Source organism: Marmota flaviventris, unplaced genomic scaffold, assembly GCF_047511675.1.
Source record: "Marmota flaviventris isolate mMarFla1 unplaced genomic scaffold, mMarFla1.hap1 Scaffold_48, whole genome shotgun sequence".
NCBI classification, from domain to species: Eukaryota; Metazoa; Chordata; class Mammalia; order Rodentia; family Sciuridae; genus Marmota; species Marmota flaviventris.
Genome location: NW_027288296.1, coordinates 111235 through 132034, shown reverse-complemented (window position 1 = coordinate 132034; position 20800 = coordinate 111235). Strand labels below are relative to the sequence as shown.

Here is a 20800-nt window from a genome sequence, read left to right as displayed (position 1 = left end):
TCTTGGTAATCATACAGTTTCTAAATTAGGGAGCAATTACCATGAAAGCTAGAAAATGCACAGTGGCTTAAAGAACTCCTCATCCCAGTGTCTAGCCTTAGAGTTTTCACATAGTTGATGATCAATAAATTCATATGGTTCATAAAGTTAAGATCTGTTTAATCTTAAAGTAAAGAAATAGGAAGCCAGATGTCAAGCTGTCATTACTGGGGAACCCAAGGAGTCCTAGAGGGCAGTCTGTTCCTCTGATTGATGTAGTTATGTAAAATTTAAGTTCTGCTTTTCTTCCCCACAACTTTGGCTTTCCTGTGTCGTCTTGTTCTTTGTGTTTCAGTGAACAGAGAATGAGATAGGTTCACATTATTTGTTCATGCTAAAAACAAACAAAAAAGAACTAAAAAACAACTGAGTTTGTGAAAACATCAGAAATTTAAGTATAGTCATCAGGGTAGGATGAGATTCCACTGACCTAAGTATTCCTTTAAGAAAAATTAGATTCAGACATTTCCATTGTCATAGAAATGGGAAAGGGCATATATATGTATGTATATAGTCACATATATATACACACATGAAACTAATACATAAAGAACAAATGAGCACAGATATTCCTCCTCTAAACTTGGAAATTATATTCCTGTGTATTTTTTTTGAAGTGGCATATGTCTTTATTATCATTTCCAGATGGGATGTAGAGGGAAGAGGAGTGGGCTGAAGGGAAAGCACAGAAACCTGGAAAGACTGTAAGCTAAACATCTATGCCGCTGCACAACATAAATGTGCCTCAGTCTCCAGTGGACAGGCTGAAAAGTGGGGGGGGGGCATCACAAGACTGGGTGCGAGATTAAATGGAGTGCTGCATGAAACTTAGAATTTATTAATGTATTTACATAATTTATAGTCTTTAAGCAATGGTCTCATAAATACAGACTACAACTTTACATATGCTAAGCAACAGATACTTGTTTTCCCCACCAAAATACTTGGATTAAATAAAAAAAATGACAGCATTTACATTACTTTCTCCTCTTCCTTGTTTTTTAAACTGCTGCTAACCTATTTAGGACATATGCAGTTCATTTATTCCAGGTGCTTCTCTATCACCACCACAGTGGCGCCAGTGATGTGTTTAGTGATACATGCACGACAGGGTCAAAAGCAAACCCAGGGTGGGCCACAACCACTGCCATGGTGTTGGCTTTCTGTATGTATCTGGGGCTAACATGCTTCACAGAAAGTGCTTCAGAGACAGCAGAGATGGAGTATCTCCATCTGTCCTAGACAGAACCATTTCAGCTTCCAACAGTAACTGCCGTCCCTCTACCTGCAATATCCTACCACATTTAAATGATACAACTCCCTCCAACCGTGGTAACGGGAAACCAAGGAAATGATAATCTTGCCTTCCCCCCCAAGAACCACGAAAGTGATAATTTTCCCTTTTTACAAATGTTACATAAAATCCTGATTACAAAACTACTCAGCAATTTAATTCCACCATCCATACAATGACGTGCTCCCTTCAGCAAGGTCAAAGTCAATGATGCGGTCCCTTTGGACACCACAGATCCTTGACATACTGGACGTCCACAGACTGAAATACCATTGCTGCAGTCTTCAAGGGTAGAACAGAACCGGCCAATTTCTGTGAGTCCTTTTTGCATGAAGAAGACTCGAGCGGCTAGGTGGACACTGGTAGCAGGCCCCCAGCCCTCCTGCTAACTGTCAGGACCACCTGCTTCACCATCGAGTCTGAGGCTCATCAGCAGCAGCTTCGTTTTGGCTCTGACGGCTGTCTGCGGAGTTTGAAGCCCTTACCGCCAGATGGCAGGTTGGCGTCCTGGATGGAATTCTTCCATTAATTTCTATAAAGAGCTCATTTATGTTTATCGCATTTTTTGCGCTGGTCTCTACAAAAATCGCATGAATGGAGTCAGCGTAGTCCTTAGCATCTCTCTCCATGACTTCTCTGACATCGATAAGATCACACTTATTTCCTGCAATGGCAACTACAATATTAGGTGGGCCATGCTGTCGAAGCTCTTTTACCCAGTTCTTCAATGTTGAAAATGTCTCTTCTTTTGTGATATGGTAAACGATTATAGCTGCAGCTGAGCCTCCATAGTACATTGGTGCTAAGGCACGAAATCGTTCTTGTCCAGCTGTATCCCAGATTAGGAATTTATGTAGCTCATTTTGGTACTGGACAGTCTTGGTCATAAAAGATGCTCATATTGTTGGGTTGATGTTAGGATCAAAACTGTCTTCCACAAACCGCCACACGATACTAGATTTGCCTACACCTGTATCCCCCAGCAGGCACACTTTGAGCTCCCTCAGAGCCATGGCCTGGGAGCCCCGGCCACGGGCCGCCGCCGCCCTAAGTTGAGGGAGAGGCCCGGCCCAGCACGAGCATCCCCCGGCGCTGCCGCCGCCGGCCTGGCCCCGGCCGCGGGGCACGCAGAGGTGGCGGCCGCTTGTAAGCCGGCCCTCGGCCTGGCCCGCCTGCCGCCAGCCGCGCAGGGCCGCCTCAGCAGCCGGGACGCCGCCACGGCCTCCGGGACGCCACCGTCGCCGCCATCTTGGGACGCCGGCCAGGTCACCTCTCCTGTGTATTTTTAATCCAGGAATGGGAAATTACTAGTATGTTCATTTGATTTTCAAAAATATTCAGTGTGCTTCCAAACCCTTTTATCATGATCCTCTCATTTGTCATTTCCTAACTGAAAGAGTACAGGATCAGGAAATTTTTAATCTTTTGAGTTAAATTGGATCCAAAGACTTTATGAGAAATATAAGTAGTTTATGGCACTGTGATATTGCCCTCTATGAAATGAAGTTTTGAACATAGAATATAATTTCATTCTAAAAATTTAAAAACTTATAATTACTCAAATTATAGAATTCACATCAATAGTAGTTCTATTTTATTTTTAATATCACAGAATCAAGTTTATAAACAAAAAATGCTAAATTACAGATGGAGATATGGCTTAGTGGTGGAGCACTTGCCTAGCATGTGTGAGGTCCTGGGTTTTATCCTCAGCACCACATGAAAATAAAATAAAATAAAAGTTTATAAAATATCAAGTTAAAACTCATGTCTTCTTTTGTAATATGTATAAAAATAAGTAATTTTTAAAATCTCTAGATGACATTCCATATGTAAGTTGTATCACTAGAAATCATTAAACTTAGAATAAATGGAAAACTAAAATTAATCATTATTACCAATTAAAAATGACTCATTTTAGGAGGAGATAAAGAATCAAACATTGTTAGAAGAAAATATCCTCAATGTACCATACAGAACACAGTCCTCTGGATTGAGTAAAACTTTTGGAGCTAAAGTCTCTCTTCTGCATCTATAAGAAACCTCACTAGTATGCTAAGCACCTGTAAGCACCTGGTTTCTGGGTAGTGTTGTTTCTGCATGCCACCATTTCTATACTGGCATTTTTGTGATTCAGGCTCTGTGTAAAATATTAAAATTAATCTGAAATTTCAAAAGAAGAAGAAGAAGAAGAAGGAGGAGGAGGAGGAGGAGGAGGAGGAGGAGGAGGAGGAGGAGGAGGAGGAGAAGGAGGAGAAGAAGAAGAAGAAGAAGAAGAAGAAGAAGAAGAAGAAGAAGAAGAAGAAGAAGAAGAAGAAGAAGAAGAAGAAGAACTGAAGGCCACAGGCTGAGGAGATCACAGAAAGATTGAACATGGAGCTGAGTCAGAGCCCATGCTGAAAGGCAACCCTAAGGAACCTTTGATGAGCCCTCATATTCACTAATGGAGGTAGAGGGGAGGCCTGCCCTTTCTCTGAGACAAACCATGTAATATTAGCTTAGTCTTGTCTGTACTATATATAAAGTTATATAAAGCATAAAAAATAAAATGGAGACTTGTGATGTAGAATCAAAAGAAAGTACAATCATTTCAAGCAGGTCACTGAAATTCCAGTGTTGGAGTTAGAAGATACTGCTTTATCACAACCATTGTCAATGTGTGAAGAGTTAATAAAAGTATCATAAAAATGAAAAAAAAAGGCATTTTGAGAGAGATTTGGAAACTTGAATTAAATGGTAATAACATAAAATAAAAACTGTAACATCTACAGGTAATTTTCCACATGGTTGAATTTGGAGTAGTTTGAAAGCTGCAGAAAAAAAACAACTATAAGAAATGCCAAAGCATGAGACCTCCAAAGCCATGTGCAAGAGAAATATATTATAGGAGAAGGGCATAAATAGTTGAACAAGTATATGTGTGATAAAGCAAGGCTCATTTGAGGAGGAGGAAGCCCCGGGCTTCTTGTGCCATGGAAAAGTTTATCCTCTAGACCAGCCCCCATCCTGGCCCAGCCACTCCTCTGCCTTTGCTGAAGTGAGTTGTGCCCTATTTTCTTGCATGGCATTGTCCATTGATCACCAAGGTGCCACCTGGAATTTTCTCCTCTATGTACACTTATTCCCTGGGAGTATTGTGGGGTGAGTTGTGGCAGAGGGGTTGGCTTGTGTCCACCCCAGCTTCATGGAGTCTTCTTTTGTTTGTAGCCACAGAGAGCTCTTTGGAGAGCTACAGAAGTACAGACACACACCTGGTTTTCCTGTGGACTTGACGCACAACATTGAGCAGGTGAATCCAATCACTTTGATTTTTAATAGAAAAGTGATGGCATCCCTAATTGTGAGCAATAGAGTCAATTACCCTGATACCTGAACTTTAGCTCCAGTCAGTGAAACAAAAATCTCTGGGGAGTATTCTCAAGCATTAGATTTATGAAGCTTGCAGGGAGGTTCATAGATGTTATGACTAGTATAAAATAAATGTTAATGGACCAAGGTCTTGAGTACATATCATACATTTGTATTCTGGCTTTTACATATTTTTAGAGGCTTGAAGAGTTTCTTTTTTCTTTGGTACTTGGGATTGAACTCAGGAGCACATAACCACTGAGTCATATCCCTAGTCCTATTTTGTATTTTTATTTAGAGACAGTGTCTCACTGAATTGCTTAGCACCTCAATTTTGCTGAGGTTGGCTTTGAACTCACAATCCTTCTGCCTTAGGCTCCCAATCTGCTGGGATGGCAGACATGTGCCACCTCACTCAGCTTGAATAGATCTTTAATTTCTCTTCTATTTATTTATCTTTAAGATTGGGCTAATGCCACTTGCTTCCCAAGATTATAGTGAGAATTAAATGAAGTCATAGATAGTTAGCACTTAGTGCCTAGTGAGTGTTCCATAAGCCAGGGGGATTATAGTCCTTTGTATTTTTGCTTTGTGGGCACCCAGCTTTAGGTCTTTGGGCAAAGCCTTGAAAAACTTAGCAAAACCCTGTTTAAAAAATACAAAAATAGGACTGGTGATGGGGATATTGCTCAATGGTGAAGCTTGCTGAATTTCAGTCACTGGTACCAAAAATGTCATTTAATTTAGGACATTGTAATTATTTTATTAGTATGTTCAATTGTGACCTATACATATATGGGCATAACATCATTGACCAGTATCATTTCTCAGTGCCTGAATCATCTCTCTTATCCTCTCTTCCATCAGTCTAAACTCAACTATTCTTTCTCCAATTTTTTGAGATCCACTTCTTTTTTCAACTCCATTTTTCTTTTACCTTTCACATATGAGAGAAAAGACTTGACAATTGAATTTCTGCATCTGATTTATTTCATTTAATTTTATATTCTCCAGATTCATTCATTTCCCACAAATGATATAATTCCATTCTTGTTTATGGCTGAGTAGAATGAGTAAACTTGTAAAAATATATGTAGATGCTATTTTCTGGGAATATCACCTGCCAGCACACAGGACCTTCAGGGTCCAAGCTCAGCCTGCCATTGTGTGAACCAGGGAATGAAGACGGAGGAAGCAAAAGGTCTCATGTGAACCATTTGAGGTCTTCCAATCCATGGCTCTGACAATTTGTACATGCACCAACCAGCCTGGTAACTTCCAGAGTGTCCTTTATTGTCTGCATTGATGAGAACCTGTCTCAGTGGTCTGTTTTCAGTACAGTTTTGTTCTCAAAAGGAGGGAGTCAATGTGAAGGTAAAATCACCTGATTCTCCAAGTGTCAGATATAGGATTTGTTTTCTTCCCTCCATTCTTTCCCTTTTGTCCATTCATGAAACTGCCTTTATTTGCTTTACATTAGTCCTCTCCTCATGTGGCACCTTTGTATTTATTCTGCCCTGAGCTCTGGTTGCGGGTAGAGAATCTAGAGTCAGAACAAACTTGGGCCAACTGGCCACATGAACTTAATTATTTTATTTATTTATTTTTCCTTTTAAAGGATTCATGTTTCCCATGTTGTGAAGTGGGATTGACAGCTAGTAATGGTGACACTTAATGACATCAGGAGCAATTGATGACCATGTACTGGACTATTGTTTTTGAGAATTTTATCCCTGACCTCTTCACTGGCAATAAGAACTCCATGAGTTGAAGCCATGTTTACACCCATGTTTCAGGACAGGAATGCTCAGCTGTGTCGAGTTAACTTGCTTAAGGTCACACAGCTAGCAAATGGCAACTTCGTTGTTGCTGTGGGAACAGAGGAAAAAAAATGCACAGATGAGCATGGTAAAGTGTTGGCACAAAATGATCAGGTCATAGAACAGGAAAATGATGTACAGGTGCAATGGAAGGCCTGGCTCTAACCAGGATACAGGCAGGGCCAGTGAGGACGTGAGAGCAGAGTTCAGAGTGCAGGGTAGAAGGAGGATTCACTCCTATCTGAAAGAGGTAGCTCAGAGAGTAACACCACAGAAGGCATTTGCCTGCCTTAAAGGGATGGGGCCAAGTGGGTGGTTCCCAAATTTGACATGTAGAAATGCAGAATATGAGGATTGGGCTTGGTGGAAAGCCCCAAGCTCCTTGCTTTTGTATGTGCATGTACTTAGGCACATACATGGAGGGATGCTCAGAGAGTTGATAACCTGTGTAAAATTCAGGGAAGAGTTCATATTGAAGGAACAATTGAAAAGACAGAATTATCACTTTAAATATATTTTAGTCTGTTTGGACTCCTCTAAGGGAGTACTAGAAACATATACCTTACAAGCAAAAAAAAAAAAATAAATCATTTGTGGACTTCTGAAAGCTCAGATGTCCAAGATCAAGTTTCTAACAGGTTTATTGACTATTGAGAACTTGCTTTTTCATAGAAAGCTCTATTTGAAGGTTTGTGTCCCCTTGGGTAACTTGGTTGAACTCCTTCCCATTAAGGTGATGGTCTTAGAAGGTGAGTCTTTGGGGAGGAGTTGAGGTCCTGAGGTTGAAGACTTCATCAGTAGAATTAATGTTATAATGAACAGTGCTACAGGCTAGCTAGCTTCTTCCACCAAATGATGACACAGCCAGAAGCGTCTACCCATTAGAAATATCCTTTCCAAACATTGAATTGCCTTGTGCCTTGATCTTACACACTGTGAAAAATGAGTGTCTGTGGCTTATAAACCACCCAGTCTACCATAGATTATTATAGCAGCTTGATGAGAGTAAGGAAGTACACCATCTCTGTCCTCACAGGATAAATTGAGAAGTTTCTTTGTAACTTTCTTTTAATAAATGACAATAATCCTATTTCATGACTTAATAACCTGCAGGACCCCACCTTTGTCTGCCTAGGCTCATGATAAACTACCACAACATTAAAATACATACTCACACAGGGTCTAGGACTGGTCATTTTCCCCCAAGTGTGTATAGCTAAGCTTCTGAAACCTGGACCGGAAAGTAATTGTCAAGTCCTCTCTGTGTTCTTGGCATTAAACATTCAAAGAATTCTTCAATGTATATTAATAGTCATATATATGTATTCACCAGGCTGCTCACACTAGATAAGAAGTGGCCGCTGCTCTTGTGAACTGCAGTTTAATGGAGAAAGCATAAAACCCATCTTGTCCCTTGCTGTGCTGACACTAAACATTGCATATGAATCCTGTGATCCTTTATTGCCAATTACTGATGAGTAAATGTTACATCACAGCAAGCATTGCTACTTTAGGTAAACGTTTTGTTCACATTGGAGAAGAGATCCTGGAAATCATGCAAGCTTAAGAAATTAATTAGTCACAGAATAGTATGGTTCATGTTTGTGTTGTCAGACTCTTACCTGTCTGTTGGGCTTGATTTTTGTCCTTTGATTTAAATCTATGTTTTGAACATGTTTTTTGTTTATGTGGCTCAAATATAAACCCAGGTTAAAATACACTGAAGACTCACCTATATTCCATCCCCACTAATCTTTAAACATTGCCCTTCATGAACAACTGATTTAATTGTTTCTAGTATATATACTTACTGTTTCTTTTTTTTTGGTAGGAGGTAATAACAATAATATGTTATTATGTAAATTTCTTTCTTACCCCAAAGGGAGTGTTCCTGTATATGCTTTCTGCCCCTTATTTTTCACGCAATGAAACAACCTGGAAAACACTCCACATATGCAAAAATCTTAACTTTCCATGAAATGGATAGACAAAAGTTGGAACTAAACAAATGATAGACATTCGGGCTATTTCTGAATTTCATTACTTAACAATATTTCTGTATTGAAAGGCTCTGGGAATCTATTTTATATTCTTGCAAATGTACATTCAATGTTCAGTCCTGCAAGAAATATTGCTTTATCAATGGCTATTTTTATACTTTCAAACAATAAAGCCCAATTCGCTGGAGGGTAGCAACATTTTTCTTTCTCCCAGCAGGTACACAAGTTCATGCTTTCTGTAGATGCCCCATATACAGAGGCCACATTTTGGATATTCTGTGCATTATCACAATGTGCTTGTACTTTCTTTTTTTTCTGAGAGAACCATTTCCTATTTCTGTTATTTTTTTTCTTTTTACATATGATTGATACCATGTCATGGTTACAGAAGAAAACAGCAGTGTCCTACCCAATGCTGAAAACAATAATTTCTTCCCAGTACAAAGATCACCAAGGATACAATGCATTTTGGTATTCTGTGTCTTCCACCAAATTGATCTATGTTATCTAAGTCCTTACACCAATGGGCTGAGAGTTTTAAATATTGTTTATTTATTTTAATGTTCATGTATCAATAGTGACAACATCATTTATTTTTTAGTTAGAGTTTTAACTATTATTGACTTTTAGAAAGACCTGAGGACATAAGCCTTAGAAAAAAGACTTCCTGGAACACCCCCAATATTGAAAATAAATGCCTTAGAAAGTAATACATTGGTACAATTGTTCAGCATACAGTAGTGAATACAAGATCATGTTTGGTCACATTGATGATGGCAGTAGAAGAGAATGAGAATCAAGCATTCAAAAACATGTAGAATACCCACAAGGAACAAGGAATCACAGGCTCTGTTGTGAGAATTGATGGTTGAACTTTGCCAAGCAGGAGCTTCTGGGGCTGAAGGTGATGTCATAGGGAACACTCAGTGGGCAGGTGTTACAAATGGAGAACTACCCCCAAAAAAAACTGTGAAAGTAGATTATTAATTTTTATTTGATGTCATCTCCAAAATTATGAGACAAAAACATCTGTAACTATGAACCCCATAATTATTAGCAAACCTAGATGTATTAGGGTCAAGATACCAATGGTAAAGTTCTTGGGCTAGATCTTGTGCTAGAAAAGGCCTGTGAAATTTCAGAAGAAAATTATCACATATCACAGCTTGTAGATTCAAACAGCAACTCTTTATTCCCGAACTCACACCAGCCGTCTACAATCATGTTCTGGGGAAATCCACGTTCTCTGCCCAAATCCACGTTATCTGCCCAAATCCACGTTCTCTGGGCTTCTCTCTCCCAAAATATACTGTCTGAATCCCATGAGAACTCAAGGGGAACTCAGGCAGCAGGATAAGCCCTATTCCCAGCAGGAATAATCTTAAACCTGGAACTACCTAAACCCGATTATCCTAAACCAGGAACACCCTAATCCGCCCTGGTCCTTGAGCAAGGTCACCTACATTCAATGTCACTGCAACATGGGGTATGCTGGCAAGGAAATTGTCATACCTACTTGGCTAATGGCTCCCAGCACATGTGGATGAGGCTAAATCGTTCCATGACTCTTTAGACCTTTTAGATATAAAAGACAGGATAGTAAGAAAAACCAAAATAGTAAAACATTTATGAACATAGGATACCATTTTAAAATCTGAGGTGATGTAGATATTTGGTTAAAACATCAAAGGGTTGAATTCTATTTATTTTAATTTTTAACTGGAATCTACCATTTGTACTTGGATATGAGACCCATTATTGTAAATCAACATGCGTATATAGTGTGTAATTATCAGACCAGGATAATTTTCATCTAATTAAAATTATTATTCTTTGTTTGGAACCTGCAAATTTCTGGCTATTTTGATTTGTTTAAGAAGTTATTATAGAACGTAATCACCTTATTGTGCCATAAAACCTAAGAGTTACTTTCTGGTCTTAACTGATTTTGGCACTCCTTACACACAATCAATCTCTTTCTCATTCTTATCATAAATCTGGGAAGCATTTCTGTTTCAGTTTCTGTGTAATCAACTTTTTAGCTTTAACACATAAATGCCACATGCAGTATTTGTGGGAAAATAAATGTCATTTTTTAGGAAAAAAATATTATCCTCAATTAATAATTTTGGAAATTGGCACAATTCTTTGCATTCACTCATTCAGTGTTTTGAACTTGTCTATAATAATAAATCTGGAAAAAGAAAAAAATATATTAATCAAATATCCATGTTTTCAAGATTTTATGGGTCACATTTGGTCAATGGGAGTAATTTTTGTGACATCTATTTTTATAAAAATGGCATATGCTAATTCTTAAAAATTTATTTATAATAAGTGAATATATTATATGTATGTTTTTTGATTGTAAGTTTAAATAGATCCATGTTACCATGGAATAATTAACTTTAAAAATTGTATTAGAGTTGGCTCAGTGGCACAGGACTTTCATTCCAGTGGATGTGGAGGCTGAGGCAGGAATATTGAGAGTTCAAAGCCAGCCTCATTAACTTAGTGAGTTCCTGAGAAATAATTTAACCCTTTATCAAAATAATAAAAAAAAGAAAGAAAAGGGGACCCAAACAGTGGCACACACCTGTAATCCCAGTAGCTCAAGAGGCTGAGGCAGAAGGATCAAGAGTTCATAGTCAGTCTCAACAATGGTGATGAACTAAGAAAATTAGTGAGACTCTAAATAAAATACAAAATGAGGCTGGTGATATTGCTCAGTGGTGGAGTATCCAAGAGTTCAATCCCAGAAGGGCCAAATCAAATAAATAAATAAAAGGTGCTAGGGATTAGGCTGGGCCTGTGGTTCAGTGGTAGCACAATTGAATTGCATGGCATGTGTGAGGCACTGGGTTTGATTCTCAGAACCACATATAAATAAACAAAATAAAGATCTATCAACAATGAAAAATATTTAAAAAACTGGTGATGTATCTCATTGGGTAACCACCCAAATGAACTCAACATGTACCCCTTCTCTATCTGGGATGACCACCCTAACACATATGAAATAACAATATCTCAGCCTGGCCACCTATCCAGCATTTCTCCTTTAACAGCCCATGAGGACCCATTCCTCACTTGATGCCCATTCTTTCATGCCACCGTGTGACTATGCACTGAGCCTGCACTAAGCCACCCGAGCACAACTGGTTGTTAAGGTCCAGGTCCAGGTATCACTATTTCATTTCACTGGGACCTTATATTTTATAAAATGGGTTTCTAATAATTCAAAATGACAGGCTTAGGGCTGAAAGTTCAGTTCAGTAGTAAAACGAATGTTTCCCATGTGACTGGCTCTAGGTTCCTCTGCCACGTGACCTGCGTGAGCTTCATGAAAGAAGATTTGGTGCATAAGAAATTGCTAGTGAGTTTTAAATTAAAGAGACTCTCATTACCTTTAGCACAGCTCCAAGACAGCTTCTCCTAGTTCCCGCCTCCAGCCACCTAAAATGGTGGCGAGGTTTACGGAAGAGACTAGCGAGAGAGTGAGAGCATGCCAGGGAGTGAGCTTTTATTGGGGAACAAAAAATTCAAGGGAAAATCCCATCCAATGAAGGATAAGGGGGGCAACATCCCAAGTTCAGGGCCGGAAATTGGGTCTTCAGGTCAGTGGCCAGGCACTGCTCAGCACGGACAAGCCCTTGGACTAGGAAATCGTGGTGAAGGCTTTTTAACACAGGCAGTGTTTAAACACCTCTTACCCAGGCAGGGAGGTAACTCAAATCACGTGTAAGGATGGCCTCCCAGGATCCAACTCCAGCATGTAAAAAAAAAAAAAAGCCAGGCAGGCCTGGTGGCACATGCCTATAATCCCAGTGACTATAGAGACTGAGGCAGGGGGCTCCCAACTCTAAGGACAGCTTCAGCAATGTAGTGAGGCCCTAAAAATCTTAGAGAGACGCTGTCTCTAAACTATAAAAAGGGTTGGGGATGGTTGTTCAGTGCTTAAGCAATCCAGGTTTAGTCCCCACAACCAAAAACAGAACCAACCCCAAACTAAAAGTAAAAAACAAACTGTATTCCCCAATATTCTTTGCAGGTAGGGGTCTCTATAATTCTGTGCTGGCCAATGAGATATTAGTGGAAGCAACTGGGCCTCTAGATCTTTGTTTTTTCCTTCTTCCCTTTCCCCTGATTGCTGTATTGAATATATTGCAAAATGAAAAACAGAAAGGGTTCTGGAGCATGATGGCATAGCTGGATAGCCATAGCAGCCCAGAATTCCAACCAACCACTGGGCTTCTTTGACTTTCAAGTAAAAGGAAATCTTTTTCAGTATTTTATGGGTATATTTTTCTAGTAGTGAAAAGAGAGATGCATTGATTTTTCTTTTCTTTTTTTTTTTTTACTTTCTGTTCATTGTCCTTAGGTACAGGAATAATGTATGCCAAGAGAACCAGCCATCTTTTTCACCAATTATTATTCAGGTCTCTGGGGATGGAAAGAAAGTACAAGACAAAACCTTGACTTTACCTAATCTGAGCCCTTGGGGCAGAGTTAGGCCTGAGTCATTTCCAGGATCTCTCACCTGCCCCAGAATGTTCTCAGAGAGTGAGTATCTTTTCTTTTGATGCCAACACTCAAGTCCAAAATCTCAGGGCTCCCATGGCTCTCCTGAGAACTGTTCCACAACAGGCTAACACTGGTCCCAATCTCAATTCCTGCACTGATGGGCCACTGGGAAAGTGATTTTAAGCAAGCCTTACTGTTCCCATTTTTTGAAGTGGATGTTCTCCAAAAAAGACTTGAATCTAAATGAACACAGAAGGAAAAAGCCAGGGTCCAAGGACTGAAGATGAAAACTGCCTCCAGAGAAACCTAGGATTTGAAAAAAAAATTCAATTAATGTGAGGTGGCAGGTAAAGTATAGACCTTGACATAAAACAATAGCCTGACAGCAAAATGTCAGGTGTGGAAATGGACATATGTGTGAGAAACTGACTTTTAACAGCCTCCACTATAGGTGAAAATGAATGCTAAAATTGCAATATGTAACATAAGAAAAAGGAACTACAATTTTTTCTTTTTTCTTTTTTTGTACAAGGGTTTGAATCTAGGGGCACATACCACTGAGCCTCATCTTCAGATTTTTTTAATGTTATTTTTTAACTTTTGAGACACATTGTTAAACACAATATAAGTGTATTCTTATATCAAACAAGCACTTTGGTCACAAAATAAATATGTCATGTTAGCAACTACTTCTCTTTTAGTGATTTTGTTTTCTTTTTCCTTAAATTCAAGAAAAAATGGTTTATTTTCATATTTAATGACTTTTTTATAATTTTTGGCATTATTTTATTTATTTTTTATTTTTATGTGGTGTTGATGATATAAGCCAGCACCTCATGTGCACTAGGCAAGCACTCTCCCAGTGAGCCACAAACCAGCCCACATTTAACCCCATTTTAATCAAATTCTTTCTACCCACCCTTGCTTTTTTATTTACCCTCCAATCTATGTGACTAAAAAGGCCTGAGAAATGATACTACCTAATGTTAATTCTGGTGTTTGGGGCACTGGGTTTTGGCAAGATTCCCACTCTTTGGCCAGTTTTTCAGTATTCTACTGTATATTTTGAATTCTTTATAGGAGCCTTTAGCATTCTTGTAGAACAATGCAAATAGTTTCCCAAAATATGACACTATTTTTGAAAGGTTTGTGGACATTGAGTGACATGATGAGAAAAGCACCTGGCATGGTGTGGTTGTGTGATTCTGAGAAGACACAAATTTCATTGTGAGGTCACAAATGGTGTTCTTACCTATAATGTCCTTCCATTTGTTCTTTAGCATACCTCAACTCATCCTTCAATACCTACTTTAATGTGAAGAATTCATACTCTCAGCCAATACCTATACCCAGCCAACCAGACCCCTTCTCTGAAGACTAAGAATCTGAGCAGCACCAAAGCAACAGAAGAAAGGCTCCCAGTGTGCTCATATAGCAGTGGGGTCCAGGAAAGACTATAAAGGGGTTTTGGACACTGAGATCACCTGGCAAAACCCAGCTCCTGGTTTTATTGAATTTTGCCATCAGGTTCCCTTGACCTTCCCAGTGTCATGTAGAGCATTTTTTTAAAAGCACCCAGTTCAGTTTCTGGAGCTTGAAACCCAAGTCCCCAACTGCTGCCCTATCTCTACAGCATTGAGTCAGGGTGTCAGAATAAACAATAATTATACATAAGTCATTATAAAGAGGCTTTTCTTCTGAGACTCAACCTTGAGAAAGATGGCCATGATCAGACACTTATGCTCCCTTATTCTGAGATGCCCCAGGCTGGCTGGAGAAGAGATCACAGATGACTCTTGTTTGCCAAGTAGCTGTGCCCATCCTGTGCTGAAAGGGTAAGAGAAGGTGCTTAAGGCCACAGAGCTAAAGAAAAGCAGAAGGCCATATCCTTTGCAAACATGCTTTTTAAATTCTGGCTGGGCTCTTTCACATATAGGGCATGGACCTTGCTAGTTGCTTGCCAGTGCCTCTTCTGCATCCATAATACACAGATAGTGTTGAAAACATGCTCACGGTTATGCAAATAAAGTATTATCATCAGCTGAATTTTGTAAATGGAGATACTCTGACTTAGGTTAGCAGAGTTGTTCAAGGTCAAACATTATGATGTGGGGTTCAAAGGTGACCAGAGCCCAAAGGTAATTGTCCCTTAGACTCAGTGATGTCACAAACATGGGCATCTCTGCAAGATCCCATTTTTTCATTTCATATAGAGTTTTCAAGGAGCAGTTGAGAGGCCAGGTGACACAGGGAGGCTGGTGTAGGAGTGAACTTGATGGACAAGCATGGCTAATGAAGAAGAGGAGAGACATTTTTTATGTTAGTGGATGTTGGTGGAATTGGGCCAAGCCAGACTGCAAATATTCCAGAGCTGGAGGGGGAAAAACCTGCAATCCAAGAGTGTTAAATATGTCAATGGAGGCTTAGCTACGTGGACAGAATACAGAGGATCAAGTGGATGGAGTGGGCGTGGCTCTGCATAAGAGAGCAGGTAAGAGGCAAGATGTTGCGTGGAGCCCATTGAAATAAAGTAGAGAGGACCTAGTGGGGCTTGAATGTTTGGCAGACCTGGTGAGGCAGAGTCAGGCTGAGTGAGTGGAGCCCACCCAACAGTGGGTGGGGAGGAGACAGGGGAAGCATGTGGGAGGCAGCACCCCATCCAGCACTCCTTAGGTGAGCACAGCCTAGGAACCAGGAGGTGCAGTGGTGCAGGAGCAGAGGGCATGGTGGGTGTGTCCACAGGAGGCAAATGGAGTCAGGTGAGGCATCTGGAAATTCTGTTAGGAGACACTGTAGACCCAGTGGGGAAGCAGGATCTTTGGGCTCTGAGATAGAAATGTGACCTCAGGGTCTGTTCCATTGGGGGTCTCAGGTTTCCCTCTTACACACTGAGGCAATGGTGGGAGGCTGAAGATTCCACAGCACAGCCTTTCTTGGTTTCTACCTCTCATGGGATGGTGTGCACTTTCCATATTTCAGGGTGACTGGGTTCCATTGGGTTTCTGGCAGAGATCCTGGGGATATCACCTGAGACACTTTGTTTTGGGGGAACAAAAATTTTACTGGCATTTTCACAGAGACTTCTCTTAGTGCCTGCTGTGTACATACTGAGACCTGGAGGTCCAGAGTGGGTAAGACTGTGATGCAGCCATAAGTTGCTAGAGCCTAGTTTTGATAACACAGCCCACTTCACTCACTCACTCAGGCACAGGAAGTGTTTTCTAGCACATAGGCAGTGAAAAAAACTTAGATGGGGGAGGAGGCCTTAACCCTTTCCTGGGGCAACTTTGGAGAACTCCCTAAATCTGTAAAGTAGAACACGATGTGATGTCTGCCTCTCAGGCTGTTCCAGCTTCATGATTCTCTGAAAGGCAGTTTGGCGTGGATGGGGCAGGACATCTATTTTGACAGTATTATCATTTAGGTATTTTTTTTCTTTGAAACATTTATTTCTTAGTTGTGGGTGGACACAATACATTTATTTTATTTTTATGTGATGGTTAGGCTTGAACCCAATGCCTATGTGTAATAGGGGAACACTCTACATCTATGAAAAACCACAGCCTTCATTTAGTTTTATATATGGAAACATAACCCCTCGCATTTTAAAATAAAACTATAGTACCAGGCTCTGTTCTAGGCAAAGAGGACACAGACATGCACAAAACAGCAAGGAATCTCTGCTCTCATTCTTGCTTCTGACAATTTACCCTGGTCTGAAGCAAAAATTCAGGCACTAAAGGGACATGAAGTACTGACACTCTTTAGGCATCTGATCTAATGTTACCATCCATGGCAATGTTTTACCTTCTCAATTATTCTAAAACACACCCCTCACCATGTCACTTAGCTGCCCCAATCCTTTTCTACCTGTGAGATAAAGGCCTCCTTAAGGATCCATCCCTTGCTGGCTTCTCGAGTTGCATCTCCCCACCCCTCTCTGAGGTTTCAAGAATTCCTGTCTCATCCCTACTTGTACTTACTGTTCTTCTTAATGTGGGTACTTTACCATTGTTAGAAGTGCTAACTCCTAATGAGACACTACACAGCATCAGAACTCTACTTTTGACTTTTTTTTTCTAGCGTCCACAAAAGTATCTGCCTACTTATTGGCTGGCTTGGTTAAGAAACATTTTAGAAAGCCCTTCAGTATTTGTTTTATAAGAAGCTTTTTAATTTTTTTCATACAAATATTCATTAATTGTATGTATGAAATTAATCATCCAGCTATGAAAGGGAGTAGTACACTAACTATCCAGTGTATGTGTGTGTGTGTATATGAGTGTGTGTGTGTGTGTGTGTGTATATATATATATATAGACACACATATTTTTTTTTTCAAAATTTATTCAGAAGTGGAATAAGAGTTTCAATTCAGTCACGGCCTCTTTCTTCACCTGTTGTTCCTGAGATGTTTCAGGAGTTCTTACTAATATTGCGGGTATTTTTTTCTCTTTTCTATGCTGTGGATATTATAAGCCATTAAATAGAATAAATATATGGGACACCTTTTAAAGCCCTCCAAAAGTCTATTTTGGGAAGTGATTATCAATCTGACCCTTGAAGCTGCATAGGAAAAGACACCAAAGGTCATGTTCTTGTTGTAACTTGTGTATCATATCTTGAGTGTAAGGTTGAATAAGTATGTCAAAGGTTTTTCCAAACAATGCATCACCCAAATATTTAGCCTTCCAAATTAAGTTAATAACTAGCTCATAAAAGGGAGTCAGTACCCGGGGGTTAGAAGCCGGCAAGTGGACCCAATAAATGGGACCCGTTTGCCAGAACACTCCCGTGGGAGTAATTTTAGAAGGTAGAACTATAAATGACAAGGGCAGAGAATAATCTATCTGCATAATCTGCATGTCCTGCAGAGCCTCTTCTATTAGCCTCAGTGCTCGTAAGGCTTCTGGTGTAGGTACTCTACATGACGTAGGAGAAGGATCTCCTCGCAAGAGGTCATACAGGGGTTTGAGTTCTCCAGTTGGAATATGAAAGGACGGGCACAGCCACTGTATTTCTCCGAGGAATGTCTGCCACTGATGTAAAGTTTTGAGCTGATTTATCTGGAACTGGGGTCTCTGGGGAAAGATTCCTATGTTATTAATGATGTATCCCAAATAATTGTAAGGGTGTTGAAACTGGACCTTTTCAGGTGCTATGACCAGCCCTGACCCTTTTAGAAGGGATTGGAGGACTTCATAAGATTGAAGAAGCCTTTCTTTCTTGGGCCCTGCCAGTAAGATGTCATCCATATAATGAATGAGGTAGAGCTGTGGGAACTTCTGTCGAAAGGGTCATAAGACCTCAGCTACAAAATATTGGCACATTGTAGGACTATTAGTCATCCCTTGAGGTAGGACGGTCCATTCATACCATTGGTAAGGTTCCCTAAAGTTTGTTGAAGGCAAGGAAAAAGTGAAATGCTTTCGGTCTCGTGGGTCTAAGGGGATAGAGAAGAAACAATCTTTTAAATCTATGACAATAAGGTGCCAATCCTTTGGGATCGCAGTAGGAAAGGGTAGCCCTGGCTGTAAGGGTCCCATGGGTTGCATAGTTTTATTAATAGCCCGTAGGTCCTGAAGAAGCCTCCACTTCCCAGACCCCTTTAGTATAACAAAAATAGGGGTATTCCAAGGGGAGGTAGAGGGCACCATGTGTCCTAACTTAAGCTGGTCTTGAACTAATAGGGAAGCAGCCTGTAATTTGTCCTTAGTTAGGGGCCACTGTTCTACCCACACAGGGTCATCTGATAACCAAGTAATGGACAGTGGAGGCGGCCGCACTTCAGTGGCCCCTAGGATAAATTTTCCAGTCCTCTCCGGTCTCTTCCCCACCGGGTAACCTGTTCCGCTGGATCCACGGGTGATATTCTGCCCTCATGTCTCTTTCCTAGTCCCCTTCCGTGGATCCATCCCATGTCTAGCATTGTATCATTAACAAAGTCATTTTTCCTTTCAAAGTCTGGGTAGTGAGAATAGCCCCCATTTGATGAAGCAAGTCCCTCCCCTAAAGGTTTGTGGGGAGTCCAGTCACTACATAAGGCTGGAAATGGCCACTATGTCCTTTGCCATCTCTCCATTTTAAAAAGGAGGCACTTCTTTTTGGTCGGGTTTGTCCTATCCCCTGTAATATGGCTGAGGGACTCTGGAGGGGCCAGGCAGGTGGCCATTGTTTTTCAGAAATGACAGAGACATCTGCCCCCGTATCTAGTATTCCCTTGAAAGCCTTGTCCTGTATCTCAATGGTCAGGTTGGGACGCGAATCCAAATGAGCTACCCAAAAGGCCTGGGGAGTTCCAGTGGAGCCAAAGCTGCCATCGCCCCGGGTCCCACGGAGGGTGTGCCCAGGAATGGAAGCTAAGGGTAGCAGCAGCAATTGAGCTATATGCTCCCCGGGGGGAAGAATAACAATTCCTTGGGTAGCTTCTACTACTATTTTTATCTCTCCATGATAATCAGCATCAACAACCCCAGTAAGAATCTTCAAGCCCCACTGAGGTGCGCTACCTCGTCCCAACACTGGTCCCACCGTCCCCTCTGGCAGGGGTCCAAAAACCCCAGTAGGCAGCGTCTGGGGTCCCATTTGGGGAGTTAATACCGCTCAGGAGGTGGAACTGAGGTCCAGTCCTGCACTTCCTGGTGTTCCCCTGGGGAGTTCCCAGATAGAAAGGGGTTGGTCAGGGGGAGGCGGTGGAGACGCCCACTCCCCGGGGCACTGTTTCGTTCCTGCACTGCCCCATACACTTTGTCTTCCAGGGCCCGGGGCGGGCCCGTGCTCCCATTTCCCAACGATATTGGGTTACCCTGGATGTCAAATTTTGACCTGCACTCACTATTCCAATGATTTCCTTTATGACATCGAGGACAAAGTCCAGGCATTCCTCTGCCAGCACCCTCGCTCCTTTCCAGGCAGTTTCTCCTTATATGTCCCTCTTTTCCACATTTAAAACACCCCTTAGAGCGGGTTCCACTGTTATCAGATTTTTGCATTCCAGTCTTAAGGGCAGCAGCCAAAACCTGACCAGTAATATGAGGCCCATCTATATCTTTGCATGCTCGAATCATGTCATCTATACTTTTGGCCCGGGAGGACTTAATAGCATTTTGGCAGTAAGTGTTGGCGTTTTCATATGCCAGTTGTCTAATAAGTGGCACAGCCTGTTCCAGATTAGGGAATATTTTTCTAGCCACCTGCATTAGGCAGGCTATAAAGTCCGCATAAGGTTCAGAGGGCCCTTGAGAGATCTTGGAAATTTTTGCTTCAGTCTTAGAAACGGGCAGGGCTTTCCAGGCATGGACCGCAGCTGAGGCTATTTGAGCATAAACACCTGGGTCGTAACTAATTTGTTGGCTTATGGTGGCATACTGCCCAGTTCCTGTTAACATTTCGGCATTTCGCTGTTGATGGCCCGAATTCAGGTTAATCTGAGCCAGCTCGCGGCACCTTTCATGATATTCACTTTTCCACAATAAGAAATCCCCTCCAGATAACACAGCCCTGCAAAGTTGCTGCCAATCATTGGGTATCAGTTGACTGGCTGAGAAGGACTCGAAGAGGGTCAATGTGAAAGGGGCATGAGGTCCATAATTAATGACCGCCTCCTTAAGCTATTTTATGTCCTTGAAGGCTAGGGGGACATGGGCTCTGGCCGGCTGTCCATCAGCATCGACGTTTTCAATCATTGGGAAAACCTGAGCCGCTCTAGAACCCCAGTGGACCCCCGCCCGTCTAGTAGGGGCGTCCTCATTCCAATCAGGATTATAGGGCAGAGG

General features: G+C 41.1%; 1 pseudogene; it reads right to left on the bottom strand.

The window, feature by feature from the left end:
* Positions 1-1762: 1762 nt before the first annotated feature.
* On the bottom strand, positions 1763-2395 carry LOC114084595 (ras-related protein Rab-22A pseudogene; annotated as a pseudogene).
* Positions 2396-20800: the final 18405 nt, after the last annotated feature.